Below are 14,857 nucleotides of genomic sequence, written 5' to 3'. Positions count from 1 at the left end.
TCTTTCCCTCAAGCACCCAGCCTCGGGGAATGTGGGTTTCAGGGTAAGGAGGCATGGCTGCCCACTGCACTCCGGGCTGGCACGGAGATGAGGCCAGAAGGCAGAGCTGTGGCGGGTGGCAGGGGCTGATGCCCCTAGAAGTTCTCAGTGACCGTATACTGTGTGCCCACCCTGCACTGGGGGCGTTTCCAAACACCACCGCCTGAAGGCTTCTAAAGGTCTCACTCAAACTCCTGATCTTGCATTTTGGACATGGGGGTCCAGAGAGGAGAAGAGGCATGTCCTTGACCCCACAGCCAGTCGAGGAGGGGGCATCTCTCGACCATGGGGCAGCTGCGTCTCTTCCTGGTGGCTCTGCGCGGGGGCCAGACGGGGCTAATCTGATTTGCAGCCCCCAGAAGCAGAACCCTGGCCATGAGCACACATGACTGACGTCCTACAGAGGCCAGACACCCACCGGGGAGATACCAGAGCCACTTTGCCCCAGGCAGCCTTTGTCTTGCCAAGAATGGCTAGCTTGTGCTGTGGCCACGGGGTGGGGTGTGGCTGTCCTGGTGCCTGCCAGGCCCCAGGCATGACCCCTCGCCCCAGTCCTGACCCTGCCCATTTCAGTGGGACCAGAGCCTGGGGGCGGTGGAAGGAGGGGCTCCTGACCGGATGGAGGTAGTGGGCATCCGAGTCTTGCCTCAGATGGATCAGTGTGTGACCCAGGCCAGCTCACTTCAGATGGACCTGCTCAGTGCATGATCCTGGCCTCATCTCTGTAACTCCCTGACCTCAGGCTCCTTCTCTGCAACAGGACTGGAGGTGAGTAAGGAGTAAGTCCCCTCACTCACAGGGGTGGAGAAGGACATGGCATTGACATCTATTTTTGGCTGCCCTGGAAGTGAGGGCTGGGCAAGGTTATATGCCCAGGAGTGGCCATCACACCCACAAAGAGATAAGCCACCACCACGGGACCTATCCATCCACCTGTCTATCTGTCCATACATCTGTCCACTTCACCCAACCATTCAACAGGATCCCTGGGCACTTTCTCCACCCCCGGCTCTGCTTGGCTCTCGGGTAGTTGAGGGGGTGACTCAGACACAGCCCCTGGCCCCAGGGAGCTCACAGTCTTCCTCAGCTCCCAGGTGTCCTCCAAAGAGGTAGAGCATGGTCGGGGTTGGAAGATGGGTCAAGCCCAAGTGTGCCTGGGGCCTGGGCGAGGGGTAATCCACTGTGTGCTGGGGCTGGGAGTAGGGTGCTTCGGGCAAGGCTTCCAGGGAAAGATGGTGACCATCGACCAGTAGCTCGAAGGTTCAGCAGGCAGAGGTGGGTGGGAAGGCGGGGAAGGGGTGCCGCCCAGAGGGGTCTGGAGAGGTGGTGCGCTTTGGTGGGGGTGTAGTTACCAGAGCGGTGGGACAGGAAGCTGGAGAGCAGGAGCCTCCGAGTCCAGGCTCCGGGTCAGGCTGGGGAGGCAATGGGGAGCCACCAAAGGTCTGTGAGCAAAAGGGATGTGGCTCGAGCTGCATTATAGAAGGTCTAGCTGAGACAACAGGAGTCCATCGTGAGCCTCCCTCCAGGCCTTGTGTCCTGCGGCCAGGGCTTTGCTTTCCCTCCTCCTTTCCTCGCGTGGCTCCCAACAGGAAAGCTAGTTCAGGGAGGGTTCCTGGAGGAGGGCAGGACCAGGACCCTCAGGGGTAGGTGGGCCCTGGTGGGATAGGACAGAGACGGGGCTGAGCGCATCCGAGGGAAGGCCAGGCCTCTCTCTGCAGCCTGGTTTCCTTGTATACACATGGTCTGCGGGGACTGGCCCAGAGGTTCTGGGGCTCTGGGAGACGTTTTTGGGGAAAGGCAGAAGGACTGCATCGAGTCGCTACGAGCCAGAGATGCTGCTAAATGCCCTACGGCGTCTAAGGCCCCAAACAAAGAATTTCCCAGCCCACCGTGTCAGGTGAGCCAGGTGGAAGAATGGCCAGCGAGGTGATGGGCCTCGCTCCCGAGGCACGGGCCGCTGTGCGGCGCTCGGGGTGGCTCTCCTGCCGTGCCCCCGGTCCCCCCCAGGTAGGCCCGTGCCCGGCGGTGAGGGCCCAAGGAGCAGCTTGCTCTCCAGTTCCTGCAGGAGGTTACGTGAGGGCAGAGGATGCCGTGGGCAGGGCTGTTGGGACAGAGCGCCAGCCCGGGAGCGGAAGGATGACACAGGGGGCGTCTGGTGCGCTGGCCTTGGCGAGCTCAGTGGGGGCGGGGGCTGGGCGGGGCCGCCTGCCCTGTGGCCCTGGGCCGGGGGCTGGGGGTGGCCGAGCTGGACCCTGTTACCCCCTCCCCCCGCCCAGCCTCCAGGTGGTTCTAGCCCCGGCCTGGCCCGGGTTTGGAAAGGTGGCAGGGAGGGGCCTCCTTGAAAGCTGTTTGCTCAGCCGAGGTTTAATCTCCAAAACAGGAAGGCTCGTATTGACAGAAGCAGCAGACGGAACTGCGGAAGCGCCTGCCAGGTTAAGCTCCCGGGGCCCCCCTCCTCCTGCCCCCACGCTGGGGGGCCTCCCCAAAGCTCCTGCCCTCAAATACACAGGCTCCCACCCCCATCCCACAGCCCCTAAGCTGTGCCACCCTGTGCCGACCAGGCCTTGGAGAGAGGGCACCCCAGCCGGCTTGCCAACTGCAGGGGGGTGTGGGGGGGCAGGAAAGTGGAGGGGAAGGGGGGGCCAGGGTGACAGGCTTAGCAGGGCGTGTCTCCGGCTCTCATTTTGCAAATGAGGAAGTTGAGGCTCAGGGAGGGAAGTGAGCTGGCCTGGGTCACACAGCGGTGGCGGGGGGTTGTCCACCCGGGGGGCCCCCACCCCAGTTCTGGAACATGCTTGGGTCAGTGCTGACAAGCAAAAGGCCCAAGTGGACTCCCAAGCACCCTCCTGTCTGGCACCCAACCCTCCCCGGGGCACCCAGGGTGGGGGGGACCTGGCTCCAGGCTGCCCAGGCCGTAAATCTCTCCATGGCCAGAGGAAGCTGCAGGAACGGGCAGGGTAGGCATGCCCCAGGCCGCTCTGGGGTCAGTCTGGGTGGCCACTGCGCCTGACAGTGACATCAGGCCGGCGAGAGCCCAGCGGCCCCTTTCTCCTCCCAGGCAGCTTATTCCGTGAGGCCAATAATGTCCAGCAGGCAGGGTTAAAGCTGGCTGGCCCTTTGGACCATCTTGAACGCCAGATTCCGTGGCCGCCCGAGGTGGGAGGTGAATCATAATTCTAGGCCCATTCTATGCCCGGGAACCGTGGGCTCACTGAGGAGTGGGCCCTGTAGTCTTGGATGCACACAAGGGCTGGCCCCCTAATCCTAGAAACGGGCTCCTGGTCTGACAGCATCCCTGCCTCCCCGCTCCCCTCCTGGGAGGGCTGGCCCTGCCCCTGGCATTCCCTGCCAGCCAGCCCCCAACTTCCTCTGCCTGGAAGCCTCAGCCCCTCCGTCCCAGCCTCCCCACTCAGCGGCCACCTCCTTGGAGAAGCTTCCAGGTTCACTCCCTCTTATCTATTCCTGGGTCCCTCCCAGCCCCCCGCACACACCCAGAACAGAGCTAAGAACTTGCTAGACCTACGAAGGGGCATTAAGGGCTAAGGCCATTTCACAGGTAGAAGGCAGGGTCCTGCCCAAGGCCACGCAGCGGTGAGCATGCATCTCCAGCCACCCTGGAGAGCAAGAATCTGCAGGCTCAAACCTCCTGTGGTCCCCAGCAGCACTGAGCTCCAGGACCCCCAGGCGGGGTCTGCAGGAGGGTGCGGTGCTCGGCTCAGAGGCAGGGTGGTGATGCTGAATGGACCGCAGCCAGCAAAGGACTGGCTCTCTGCTCCCAGAAGTAGCTCCTGGCCAGGCCTGACACCGAGGGCCAGGAAACCAAGCAGGAGCTGGGCATACCCCAGGGTGGGGGGGAGGGGGGAAGGGTGGGGAGAGGGGCAGCACGGCTGGCTGGCTGGCCTGCTCCAGGAGGGGCGGGGAGCAGGGTGGCCTATGGGCCCCTCTCGATGTGGGGGAAGGGAGGGTCCCCAGTCTAGCTCCGTCCCCAACACAATGTGCTGGTCTTAGGCAGGCAGTTTCTCATCTCCGCTGTTCTCCCCAAACTTCAGGCCCTCTGTGGGGCTCTGAGGGCAGTCTCCCTGCCGCTGGAGGGCTGGGTGCTCTGGGGCAGCTCCTCAGGCCTGGAGCATCCTCAGGGGCTGGCCCTCGCTCCCACTCCAGTGTCATCCCTGCTGGCCACTGTTGTCACTCTATCCCAGTGACCCAGTTTCCCTCCTTGTCTACGCCAGTGGGGCAGGGGGCCCTGGGGAGACAGTGTCCCCCTTTGAGGCGAAGGCGGCGGTGGATCAGATGTCCCGGGCGGGGCCGTCTGCGGGCTAGGGGCAGGGGCCATGGCTTTTAGGTCTTCAATAGCCCGAGATTAGGTTCCATCCCTGGGGGCCCCGTTGTGTGGCCATTGTGACGGCGTGGGAACCGAGGGGAACCGTGGGCCAGACAGGGATGCGCCTCCCTGCCCACAGGAGCCCTGGCCTGGGGGCTGACCCGGCACCCTCTGGGGCCAGAGCAGGTGCGGGTACATATGACCGCGCGTCCACACAGGGTGTTGGGGAAGCGGGGACTCCGGCCAGGCGGGCTGGGTCCTCAGACCCTGCCAGGCACCTCGTGCCCTGCTCGGGGAAAGGCGCAGTCTGGTGAGCAGAGCGCGGGCTGAGCTCAGGCGCTTCCCCTGGGTCGGTGCCCCGTCCGCACACACACATGTGCCCGGTGGCCCTCCCGCTTCCCCCCGCTGCCCGCCACCTCTCTGGAGGCTTTCTTCCACCCCTTCTAGTCCCTTTGGCAAAGTGCTGCCCAGCTCCCAGCTCAGATTGCAAGGCTGTTCTCTGCTGACGGAGCCAGAGGCCAGGCCCTGCTGGTGTGATGAGAAAGCAGAGGTGGGGCAGGGAGAGGGGGGAGCAGGCTGCCACTTTCAGGAGCTGACCTCCAGGCCCGGCCTTTCTTCCCTGAGGGATCAAGTGTGGGAATGAGTAGGACTGTTGGAGGGCGGGTGGGATGCCCCGGCTGCCCGGGCCTGAGCATGCCGCCTCTCCATCACCCTCCCTTCCTCAGCTGTGGTCCCGAGGACCGTGCAAGGCTGCAAGGCTGCAAGGCTGAGGCCAGCCCGGCAGGGAGGGGCCCCGAGCACTCTCTCGGTGCCCCAGACTCAAGTCCTCCAGTGTGAGCCTATGTGCACACCTTCACACGTGCGGGGAAGCCTGCGTGCAGGGGTGAGGTGCTGCAGGCGTGAGCCGGAAAGCACACGTGAGCGTGTGCAGAGGACGTGTGGGTGAGCGTGCGCACACACACGCAGAGCGGGACCTGTCCCTCCGGCGCAGCGGCAGGCCTGGAAACGGGGAGTCAGCTGGGCTGGCCTCAGCCTTGCTCCCCAGAGGGGCGGCCAGGCCAAGGTGGGAGGCTGAGGCCAGGGCGCGGCCCCACCACGCACTTCCTGTCCGGCCGGTGGCGGCAATTTGGACGGAAGGTTGGCCCCACCGGGAAGGCGCTGCCGGAGAAGTGGGCTCGTGGAGGCTGAGTCAGCTTCCCCCAGAGTTCATCCCGACCCTCTCCCAGCACTTCCTCCAGAGACTTCCCCGGCCTCTGAGGCTCCTGCTGCCCCAGAGCGAGCTGAAGCTCTGGGACCTCCCTCCACCTGCCCCACGGGCCTGAGTGTGGCACCCAAGGGCAGGCTGAGACCCTCTTGGGGTCCCTGGCACTCCTGGGCAGAGTCCCTACTTCCCTGAGAGATACAGTCCCCATGTTCTCATTGCCCTCAGGAGGGTCTGGGGGCTGCGAGATGGCAGGGTGTGCTTAGGGGTACATAGCCAGCCCTGGAGAGATAGGGCAGGATGCTAGGGAACCTTCCTCCTGTTCAGCACCCTCCTGATTTTGGCAGCCACAGACCCTCCCTGGACCACTGATTCCAGAGCATCCTTCTATCTGGGCAGCGACTCTGGGCCCTGCTGAGCCTGGTTCTGGGACTCGGGGCTGGTGCATCCTCCAGGTTGGGCCAGGCCTGGCAAACCCTCTAGATACACAGAGAGAGGTTAGGGGCCCAGAGGTAGCCCATACTGAGGTTGCCAAGAGGCGGGCATTGGGCAGACAGCTGGGGGCTCCTGCTGGGGAATCCTCAGGTCACCCCACCTTCACAGTCCTCCTGAGCAGCCCCCAAACCCTCCCTTTCATGTAGCTGGCAGCATATGGAGGCTGCAGGCCCTATGATGGACCTGGAGATAGAACGGGAGCAAGACAGACCCAGGCTTACCCTCTGGGTTCATGGTATCCTGGGGACCAGCAGAGACTGTAAGCAAGCAGATGTAGCTCACATCAGGGTCAGCAGAGTAAAATATAGGAAGGGGACAGAGATTGAGCTGCCCAGGGAACATGCCTGGGCTGGACAGTCAAGGAGAGAATGGGGGAGGCGACATGTAGGCAGACGCCAGAGGAAACAGCAGGTGCAAAGGCACTGGGGTCGACCAAGGCCCCCTGACCAACTGCTCACCCGTCATGGGGCATTCATGCGGCATATCCCATGAGCCAGAGCTATGTGGGCGACGGATCGGGTCTCAGAGGGAGGTCATGTTAGGGATGGCCTGTCCAGGGTGGATGGGTGAGGGCTGGGCGGCCACGGGGAGATGTCCGTCCTGGAGGAGCTAGAACTTGAGGAGAGAGAAGGAAGGCTCCCTATCAGGGGGACCAGTCTGTGGGAAAGTGGCCGCTGGGAGGGACCCGTGGCTGGGCTTCGGGAGGAGCTCCCAGCCAGTCCTGTGGGCCCAGGAGGTCTGGTCTGCTGTGAGCCTCACCTGGGCCAATGGGCTGTGGACCCAAGTTGGGGCAGGGGTCTGTGGGACTCGTGTCCCCAGAGGCTATTGGGGGAGGGCCGGCCCAAGCCGTCCCCGTGGCTGGGCCCCTCTCCCAGGCCCCTGCTCCTCCCCCAGCCACCTGGGTTTGGGGGATGAGCCTTTTCACACGCCTTTCCCCCTACATTAGTGTCCTGGGGCTGCTGTAACAAATTACTGCAAACTTGCCTTAAAACAGATACTTACTGTCCTCCAATTCTGGAGGCCAGAAGTCCGAGATCAAGGTGCGGGCAGGGGTGTTCCCTCCAGAGGCCCCTTTCCCAGCCCCTGGAAGCTGCTGGCCACGGCTGGCCACGGCTGGCCTTCCCTCTGTACCTCTGTGTCCTCCCCTCTTCTTAGACACCTGTCTTGGCATTCAGGGCCTGCCCTAAACCCAGGATGACCCCATCTTGAGACCGTTGATTTAATTAGATCTGCAAAGATCCTTTCTCCAAAGAAGGTCCCTTTGCAGGTTCTAGAGAGTAGGACTTGAACCTATCTTTGTGGGGGGGGGCCACCATTCAACCCGATACACCCTAAATGCCAGTGATCTGGGCGGCTGCACCTTCCCTCTGCCCTTCATCCGAGCAGCCTCAGGCCACGGGGGCCCCCTGACATCTCCCAGAGAGCCTGCCTGATGGTGGAGGCGGGGGTGGCCGCATCGAGAGTGGGCAGCCTGTGGCCCCCTCCTCTGCACGGGATGGACGGACAGACAGGTGACCTGCCTCTGTGCCCCTGGCCCATTCTGGGGGCCCCAGGCACCTGCCTGGCACAAGGATAGGGGGCCAGCACCCCCCAACACCCAGTGCTCTGCTGGGCCTTCTCACTAGAAGCACATCTCTGTCTCAGCCTCAGGTCTGGGCATGAGCAGCGGGCAAGTGGCCACCAGGCCCCGGGCCAGCAAGGCCCAGCACTTGCCCCGCTGTGGTTGCCCCAACGACCGGAAGGCGCCTTCCGTCTGGCAATCACCTGTGCCAAGACACGGGCTCACCACATCCTTCAACACACCTTGTACACGATGAGGAAGCCTGGTGTGGCCTCACCCGGCAGGGGGTGACCAGCCCGGACCGAAGCCGGGTCCCTGGGCCCCCATGCGGAGGGTGCTGTCCTTAGCCCCGAGCACTGGCCCGTGGGGCCGGCTCCGGGTCTCCGCTGCCCATGTGTGCAGATGGTCCAGCGCACCTGCCTCGCTCCCAGGGGCCCCGGGAGGGGACAGCACCCCTGGTCACAGACTCAGAAACTGAGGCCAGAAGGTGCCCAGCCTCGTCTTCCGTGCCTCGCAGCAGCGGGCCGGGGGGGACCCAGCTCCAGCTGGCCCACCGCTGGCTGACCTGCTTCCTCCCGGGCCCTCAGGGGGCAGGCGGTGGGAACGAGCCGCGGCTCTGCCTCCCAGCCCCCTGGCGGCTGCCCCCTGGGAGGCCTGGTCATTGGGCTCAGGTGTCCCGCACAGCCAGTTCCTCGGCCTCTGCCCGTCCTCGTCTCCGTGGAGCCAGAGGGAGGGCCACTCCCCAGGGGCCACCGATGAGGCCGGCGGGCGGGGGGGTGGCCGTCTGGCTGCGGGCGGGCCGGGCGGCCTCGGCTCTGATGCTATGTCCTCATCTCCCAGGGGGGTGGCCGCAGTGTGTCCGCAGCGAGCCCCCCACTGCCCCTTCCCAGGACCCCGGGGCCCACCCCCTGGGCCGGCCCCGCACCCCCCGGCCTGCCATGGTTGGGGGTCTGCAGCCCATCTGGGGTCCGCTGGCTCAGGCTGCAGCTGGCCAGATGGGTGCCGAAAACACTCCCCCAGTGAGGGGCCTGCCCTCCTCAGCTGCCGGGTCAAGACCCCGTTTTGCAGGAACTGGAAGGGAGGCTCGATGAAGCGGGGCCCCACAGCCCACACGAGGTGCTCCAGCGGCCACTTCCCACTTCTGACTATGCCCGACTACACCTGCCCTCGGTTTGTCTCCGGCTGGTTAGTGTGGGAAACTGAGGCTGGGAGGGGCCAGATGCTTTGCTCGAGGTGACTCCGCGTGTTTACTGCGCCTGGGAGCCCACTGCAAGGCGTTTACATCTTGGCTCTACTTAGTATTAGCTGGGTGACCTCCGGTGAGTCGCATGACCACTCTGGGCCTCAGTTTCCCCACTATACGCTGGAATACTTAGAGGGCCCGCTCCACAGGGGTGGTGAGGGCCGCATGAGCCACCGCCCACGGCCTGGCGCGCAGTGGGGTTGTTGGCACGACGGCCGCCGGCCCTGCCGGCCCTTCCTGCTGCACCATGGACCCCAGAGCCCCGATCGCTGGGCCTAGACATGGAGTCACGCGCGGCGGATGTTTTTAAACCAGGAGCAGAAGTTTGAGCCCAGACCTGCTTCATTCCAGAGCCGTGGCCTCCCCAACTCTGGTTCTCCAGCGAGACACCCCCCACCGGCCCTGCTCCCCTCATGGGGTTTCTCTCTCGCTCCCCAAAGCCACGCCGTAAGGGGGTTGCCTCGACCTGCATGATGCCAGTCGGGAAACTGAGGCGGGGAGGGCAAACCTCAGAACGAAGCCCCCCAGGCTCGGTTGGTGCTAAGGAGCCGTCGGGTGGGCCGGGCTTGGGGGGCTGAGGCTGGGGGTTAGGAAGACAGGAAGGCAGAGTGACGGGCGGGGGGCCTCCAGCCCTGCAGGCGCGGAGCTGAGCCTGCTCGCAGGTGGGCGGGCCTGCCCTGACTCGCGCCGACCGGCACTGCTCCGGGCCTGGGCGCCCACACAGCGGCAGACCCGTGTGCCCCCGAGGGGCCCCTGCCAGCCTCCGTGAGCGGCCCTGCGGGACGGCTGTCTTGGCCACCTCCACCCCAAGCCCGGACTGGGGGCGGGGGATGCCACCACCGCTGGTGCGTGCCCCCCAGTGCAGCCGCCGGGGCAGCGGGAAGGCCTGCCCGTGCCCACGCCTTGTCCTCCGCCAGGGCGCTCCAGCAGGACCATCATTCATTCCTGCACTCACTCATTCACTCTGCGGACGGTCCCGGGTTCTCGCCGGATGGTGCTAGGCAGGCCTCTTGTCCTCTCTGGGCTGTGATGTCTCCCAGATGGCAAGAGGGGCCCGACCCTCACACCGTGTCTGCTGAGGGCCCCTGGCAGGAGGGGGGCAGGAAGTATAGGGTGGGGACAGCCACAGTCCCCAACGGTGCAGCCGCAGGGCTGGATCTTCCCTGGCCTCCCTGGGGAGTTGTGGAATCTTGCTCTCGCCCACGCGCATGGCAGACAGAGGCTTCCCTGCCGGTCCTCCCCACCTCCTCTTCCCTTCCTTATTTCAGGACCCCGGCAGCCCCTCCCCACACTGAGGGGCCCCTTGCTGCCCTGTGAGGCGGGGGCTGCCCTCCTGGCTGGCGTGGCCTCTCCTGTCCCTGCCTGGAGGCTGGTGGGCCCCCCGCCCCCCCTCCTCCCCCCCGGCCTCTCTCACTGCGCCCCCCACAATGCACCTCCGTGCCCTCCAAGCTTCGGCCTCACTCACCCCCATCCCTGCCCCGCTGTCCGCCCACCCCCAGCATGGCTCAGGCCTGCTCCACATGGCTCGGAGCTGACGAGGGGGCTGCCCGGGGCCAGGCCCGCACAGGGCAGGAATCTGGGCAGCCCCCTGGCCCTGGCGGTGGGAGTGGGTGGGCCCGGCCTGGGCCACGAGCCCCTACGAGCGCCCTCTGTGTCTGCCCCGCTGGGTGCATTGAGGCTCAGAAAGCGGTCATGGCAGCGCAGGTCCCTCCACCAGAGGCAGTGGGGCCTGGCCGTTGCCACTTTGCCAGGGGACCTGGGGGAGGTCTCGGGGCGGAAGTGAGGCTTCAGCCCGGTCCTCCTAAGACAGTTTCCACAGCTGTGAAGTGGATCCAGTGGCTGGCCCTCCTGCCTCAAGCAGGGGCTGCAAGGGCCCAAAGAGCATGGGCAGCATCAGCGTCTGTGCAGCGTGGGGAGGAGAGACCGGCCAGTCTCCCCGTGTGCCGGCTACAAGGCACGCTCACCCCACGACCAGGAGCCCCAGGCAACGTCCGCTGGAGCTAAGCTTCCCTGCCGTCTGAGCCGGAGCCCACAGCTGGGCACTTCCTAGCGGGAGGCACCCCTGGTGGTGAGCTCTCCGTCGCTGGATGCATGCAAGCAGGGGCGGAGCTGTGGGGACCACGCCTGGGACTGGAGGCCAGGCTGATGGAATCCGGAGATTCCAGGACTCTGGGATTCTGGCTTCTGAGGACAAAGGAAAGGTGGTCTCTGTGGTGAGATTCTGGGCTCAGTGAAAACCTCAAGCGTAGAGTCAGACCAGCCCAGACTCGGGACCTCCTCTGCCTCTCGATGTTGTGTGTCCTTGGGGCTCAGATGCCCCTTCTCTGAGCCGAGGGCTGCCCAGTCTTTCATGCAGAGTGCCCGCCCCTGCCACAGGCTGGCAGTGTCCCTTGTGGAGCTGGTGGTCTGGGCGGAAGGAGGGCAGCACACGGGGTCCTCGCGGCACGCTGGAAGGCACGAGGCTAAGGGGAAAACGGAGCCAGAACAGGAGTGGGAGGCGTAGGGCCCGTGGCCTCCTGGGGAAGGTGGCAGTCGGCTGGAGATCTGAAGGGGGTCAGGTGGGGCGATGCCTGGGGAAGAATGTTCCAGACAAGAGCACGAACAGCTGGGGCAAAGGCACTGTGGCAGGAACAGCATGGAGGGAGCAGGAGAAAGAACAGAGATGAGGACCCCAGGCTCGAGGGTGGACAGACAAGCAGAGGACAGGGCACCCCCACTCCACAGCACAGGAGCTGACCACTTGACAAAGGTCCCTTCCCGCCACCGGCGTCCCCAGAGGGGGAGGCCTGCAGAATCGGGGACAATGCCAGGACCAAAGGGCTGGGGCTGGATTTATGGCCTCCTCTGACCCCGGCAGAGAAACCAGCCTTGCTGGGCAAGGCCCAGTTACCGGCGACCAGCCTGGGGGTGGGGCGGCCAGGATGAAAGCCCCAGAGAAAGGATTAGCCGTGGCCCGAAAGGCCACGCAGGGCGCCATGGCAACCGCGAGGCCACGGAGCCCCGGGAGAAAGGGGCCTGTGTTAACAGCGGCACAGCCGCCCCAGTGGGGCTGGGGGCTTGTTAACCAGCTTACCAGGCGGAGCCCGGCCCATTGACATGGAAATCCAGACCTGCCATCCGTCAGCCCTGAAAGGGCCTGTCGGGCCCTGAACAGAGGCAGCGGAGGAGGAGGGGGCCCACTGGGCTGGCAGGGCGGGCGGTGGGCAGGTGCTGGGCCCCCACCTTCCTCCCCTGCATTCCCACACTGCCGGGCGCAGGCCGGGCCCGTGGAGCAGAGCCTCCATCCTTGTGGCTCATGCGCACGTGGTCCTGGCGTGGACACCCAGGCTTGAGGGGGGCTCAGAGTTACCCAGCCAGACACCCACTGGACGGGGGGCTGTGGGGCCCCGGGGGGAGACCTGCAGGTGTTGGAGCCACGTGGTGCAGGTGGCCGTGCTGGCCCAAGCCAGGCCCGAGGGCCACAGTGTGGGGTGGTGGGCCAGAGTGGCCGCCTCTGTCCCGCACTGGGGAGGGGAGGGATGGGGGGAGCCTGGACAGAGCACTGGGGTCACCCCCACAGCCAGGCCGCCCCCTCATGCTGGCTCTGCCTCGGGCTTCGACTCCAGGCCCCAGAGGTGACCTGTCCCCGGCCACGCGACCGCCTTAGGCAGGGCCTGGGCTGCGGGGAGCCCTGCCCTCTCCCTGGGGCACCCTGCCGGCCGGCTCCTTCCACAGTGCTCCGGCCTCCGTCTCCCCAGCCTCGCTCCCGCTACCCCATGCTCGCTGCTCCCAACGCCGAGTGTTTCCGGGCCTCACATGCCCAGAAAATACGCCAGAGATCTGCTGAGGGAGCCTCGGCAGGACGCGGGGCAGCAACGGGCCTGGCCCTTGGGACCTGTCTGTGCTTGGGAGTGAAGCCTGGCCAGGGACCGGGCGCCGAGACAGCGCCCCCCACCCCCGAGCAGGAGGCCCAGCCTCTGGCTGAGGAGGAGAAGCCCCGTGCAAGCCGTGCAAGCCGTGCAAGCCGAGAGGCGCAGGAATGCGCGGGCAGCCCCGGGGGAGGGCCGGGAGAGGCTGGGCAGGTGTCTCAGCCCTGCTGACGCGGGCTTACAGCCCTCTGGAAGCCCCCTCGCCGCGCGTCTCCACCGGCCGGGCTCCAGGCAGGACCCGGGGAGCTGGGGCAGTTGGCAGCCCGGGCAGAGTGTCGGCGTCCCCACCTGCAAAGTGGGGCGGTGGCAGGCGTGGGCACTGGGGCCTGTGGAGACCCTCGGGCGGGGGCTGCGCCCGCCTCCATGGGCAAAGCCTGCTCCGCGTGGCATCGGGCGCGTGGCTGCCTCCCCAGACCTCAGTCCCTCGTCCTGGCACACGCAGAGTCCTGGACTCAGCCCTGACCCCTCCGGGAGGTGGGGAGGCTCCCACGGGAGAAAGGAGCTGCCAGAGCGTGGCCAGGGCGGGGACGAGCCAGAGAAAACGGGCCTGGGGCGGTGAAGGGCCTGGGCAGCTTCTCGCTCCTGCCCCTCACGGGCCCCCACCCGGGACACCGCATCCTCCAGCCTTCTGGGGTGCTGTCACCCCCCAGGCCCCCGGCTCGGCTGCGCACACACGTCACCCTCTACTGATGAGCAGGTCACAAGTGGCTGGGGGGGCCATGCACAGTGGTCGGGGAGCAGGCTGCGCCCTGGACCCCACCCCCGCCCCCTACCAGTGTTGGGTTTCCCCAGGGCGAGGCCCCAGCTGCACACAGCTGGTGTAGGCTGGGGGGCCGGGAACTTGAGAAGGATGTGCCCCCAGAGCTACTGAGGAGGGGCCACAGGCGCCCTTCGGAGCCTCAGGCTGGGCTGGCTGGCCTTCCCCTTGTCCTCAACCCCCCAGCTGCCATCTGCCTCTGTCCCTCCTGGGGGGGAGGGGCCAGCCCACATTCCCCTGCACACCCCCCCCCCCCCCCCCCCGCATCTGGCCTGCCCAAACCTCCTCCTTCCCTGGTGGGCCCTGCACCCGCTGGGGGGGGGGTCCCTCAGGAAGGCGGAGGCCCCTCCCTGGCACTCAGGCCGCTGCCTCGCCCCACCCCACCCGGTCTCCCTGTGAGTCTGTGCACTCCGCCCCGCCTGTGTCCTGGGCTCCCACTGGGTGCTGCCTCAGGTGGCCCCCCTCCACTCCCCACAACCTCAGAGAGACCCTGGAATTGCGGAGCAGAGCGGGAGGGGGGCCAAGGGGGAAGGCCAGCTGGGCAGCGGGGGCAGAGGCGCCAGGACAAAGGACTGGGTCAGATGGGCACCCCGGCCCCCTACCCTGCACCCTGGGTGGCACGGAGGCCTTCCATGAAGAGGCAGATGGACCAGATCCTCTCCCACAGGTCCCGTGTGCGCCCTGAGTGTGATCACAGCAGGAAGGAGGGGGTCCGTGCCCTCACCGGGTCAGGGTAACATGGCAGACCATGGGCCAGGGGACAGCAGGTCCCAGAGGCAGGCGCAGACGGCCCCAGCAGAGGGCCAAGCTGCAGTGCCTTGTTCTCACTGACCCTCCGAGCACTCTGCACATCCCAGAGGAGGGGGTGCTGGGAGCCAGGCCATAGAGGGGTGCATAGGAGTTTGCTTGGCAGAGAAGCGTGTTTCTAAACTTCTGTGTGCGCCTGGCACTTCACTCACTCAGCCAACATCTACAAGCACAACTCCAAGCACAGGGACAGAGAGCGGTCCGGGCAGGACTACCCCCACTTCCTCGCAGAGGGAGGCTTTTGGCTGCTTGCTGTGAAGCCCAGGGATGACGGGAGAGTGAAAACAAGGACTGAGCCACGCTGGGGCAAGGTTCTTCAAGGGGAAGCTGGCAGGCATGGGGGGTATGTGCAAAGGCCCTGTGGCCAGAAGGCTAGAGTGTATGACGACTAGATTAGGGCCGGCACCCAGCCTGGGGATCTGAGGGGCCACACCACCCCTGAGAGTGGGTGGTGGCCCGCTGCAGTTTGGGGGGGCGGTCTTCCCCCTCTGTGTGCACCCACCCTGCCCACAGCCAGGCATCAAT

The sequence above is a fragment of the Phoca vitulina genome, unplaced genomic scaffold (genome assembly GCF_004348235.1).
Source record: "Phoca vitulina isolate PV1807 unplaced genomic scaffold, GSC_HSeal_1.0 scaffold79, whole genome shotgun sequence".
NCBI classification, from domain to species: domain Eukaryota; kingdom Metazoa; phylum Chordata; class Mammalia; order Carnivora; family Phocidae; genus Phoca; species Phoca vitulina.
Note: the sequence above shows the minus strand (reverse complement) of the source record.